The sequence below is a fragment of the Rhincodon typus genome, chromosome 44 (genome assembly GCF_021869965.1).
Source record: "Rhincodon typus isolate 14 chromosome 44, sRhiTyp1.1, whole genome shotgun sequence".
NCBI classification, from domain to species: domain Eukaryota; kingdom Metazoa; phylum Chordata; class Chondrichthyes; order Orectolobiformes; family Rhincodontidae; genus Rhincodon; species Rhincodon typus.
In genome coordinates this window covers 2,920,417-2,923,419 of record NC_063375.1, presented here as the reverse complement: position 1 = coordinate 2,923,419, position 3,003 = coordinate 2,920,417, and positions in this window count along the sequence as shown.

The following is a 3,003-nucleotide window of genomic DNA, read 5'->3' as shown; positions in this document are numbered from 1 at the left end:
CAATCATGCTCATTTCACACAGGTAAGCATTTCAGAAGACCAAAATCTGAACTTCACCAGATGACTCAACTTTTGATGCTGTTTTGACTAACTTGCTTATTTCAGTTAGATAAGCATATCAGAAGATCAAAATCACAACTTCACCAAAACACTCAACTTGTGATGCTGGTTTGACGAAAATGCTTATTTCAGTGAGTAAGCACTTCATAAGTCAAAAATCTCAACTTCACCAAATGACTTAATTTTTAATGCTGTTTTGACCAACATGATTATTTCAGTGAGATAACCACTTCAGAAACCCAAAAACTGAACTTCACAAAATGAATCAAGTTTTGATGTTTGTTTGACTAACATGCTTATTTGAGTGAGATAAGCACTTCAGAAGTCAAAAATCTCAACTTCACCAAATGACTCATCTTTAGATGTTGTTTTGACTAACATGCTTATTTGAGTCTGATACGTACTTCAGAAGGCTAAAATCTCAATTCCACCAAATGACATAATTTTTGATGCTGTTTGGATTAAAATTCTTATTTCAGCGAGGTATGCACTTCAGAAGACAAAAATCTGAACTTCACCAAATGACTCTATTTTTGATGTTTGTTTGACTAACATGCTTATTTGAGTGCGATAAGCACTTTCGAAGTCAAAAATCTCAACTTCACCAAATGACTCAACTTTCGATGTTGTTTTGACTAACATGCTTATTTGAGTGTGATACGCACTTCAGAAGGCTAAATTCTCAATTTCACCAAATGACATAATTTTTGATGCTATTTGGACTAAAATTCTTATTTCAGCGAGATGTGCACTTAAGAAGACAAAAATCTGAACTTCACCAAATGACTCAATTTTTGATGTTAGTTTGACTAACATACTCATTTCAGCGAGATAAGCACTTCAGAAGATTAAATCTCAACTTCATCAAATGACACAACTTTTGATGTAGTTTTGACTAACGTGCTTATTCCTATGAGATAAGCAAAGCAGAAGAACAAATTCTCAACTTCAACATGACACTCAACTTTTGATGCTGTTTTGACTAATATGCTCATTTCAGCGAGTTAAGCACTTCAGAAGATCAAAATCTCAACTTTAACAAATGACACAACTTTTGATGCTGTTTTGACTGACATGCTTATTTCAGTGAGATAAGCACTTCAGAAGAACAAAATCTGAACTTCACGAAATGTCTCAAAGTTTGATGTTAGATTGACTAACAGGCTTCCTCCAGTGAAATAAGCTCTTCAGAAGTGAAGAGTCTCGACTTCACCAACTGACTCAACTTTTGATGTTGTTTTGAGTAACACGCATATTTGAGTGAGATAAGCACTTCTGAAGGCAAAAATCTCAACTTCACCAAATGACTTAATTTTTGATTGTGTTTGGATTAAAATGCTTATTTCACCGAGTTAAACACTTCAGTAGACATAAATCTGAACTTTACCAAATGACTCAATTTTTGATGTTGTTTTGACTAACGTGCTTATTTCAGTGAGATAAGCATATCAGAAGACCAAAATCGCAACTTCACCAAAACACTCAACTTTTGATGCTGGTTTGACTAAAATGATTATTTCAGTGAGATAAGCACTTCAGAAGTCAAAAATCTCAACTTCACCAACTGACTTAATTTTTGATGTTGTTTTGACTAATGTGCTTATTTCACTCAGATAAGCACTTCAGATACCAAAATCTGAACTTCACCAAATGACTCAAGTTTTCATGTTGGCTTGAATAACATGCTTGTTTCAGCGAGATAAGCACTACAGAAATCAAAAGTCTCAACATCACCAAATGACTTAATTTTTGATGCTGTTTTGACTCCAATGCGTATTTCACTCAGATTAGCACTTCAGAAGACCAATATCTCAACATCACCAAATGAGTTAATTTTTGATGTTTGTTTGAATGACATGCCGATTACTTTGAGATAAGCACGTCAGAAGATCAAAATCTCAACTTCACCAAATGACTCAACTTTTGATGTTGTTTTGAGTAACATGCATATTTAAGTGAGATAAGCACGTCTGAAGGCAAAAATCTCAAACTTACCAAATGACTTAATTTTTGATGCTGGTTGGATTGAAATGCTTATTTCAGCGAGTTAAGCACCTCAGTAGACATAAATCTGACCGTCATCAAATGACTCAATTTTTGATGTTGTTTTGACTATCATCCTTAGATAAGCAGTCAGATAAGCATATCAGAAGACCAAAGCTGCAACTTCATCAAAAAACTCAACTTTTGATGCTGGTTTGACGAAAATGCTTATTTCAGTGAGATAAGCACTTCAGAAGTCAAAAATCTCAACTTCACAAAATGACTTAATTTTTTATGCTGTTTCAACTAACATGCTTATTTCACTCCGATAAGCAATTCAGAAAACCAAAATCTGAACTTCACCAAATGACTCAAGTTTTGATGTTAGTTAGACTGACATGCTTATTTGAGTGAGATTAGCACTCCAGAAATCAAAAATCTCAACTTCACCAAATGGCTCAATTTTTCATGCTTAGAGATAGTAGGAACTGCAAATGCTGGAGAATCCGAGACAACAAGGTGCAGGGCTGGATGAACACAGCAGGCCAAGCAGCATCATAGGAGCAGAAAGGCTGACGTTTCGGGCCTAGAACCTTCATCAGAAAAGGGGGACGGGAAGGGGGTCCTGAAATAAATAGGGAGACAGTGGGAGGCGGATACAAGATGGATAGAGGAGAGGATAGGTGGAGAGGAAACAAACGGGTCGAAGAGGCAGGGATGGAGACAGTAAAGGTGAGTGTAGATGGGGAGTTAGGGAGGGGATAGGTCAGTCCAGGGAGGACGGACAGGTCAAGGGGGCGGGATGAGGTTAGTAGGTTGGAGATGGGGGTGCAGCTTGAGGTGGGAGGAGGGGATAGGTGGGAGGAAGAACAGGTTAGGGAGGCGGGGACGAGCTGGACTGGTTTTGGGATGCGGTAGGGGGAGGGGAGATTTTGAAGCTTGTGAAATCCACATTGATAC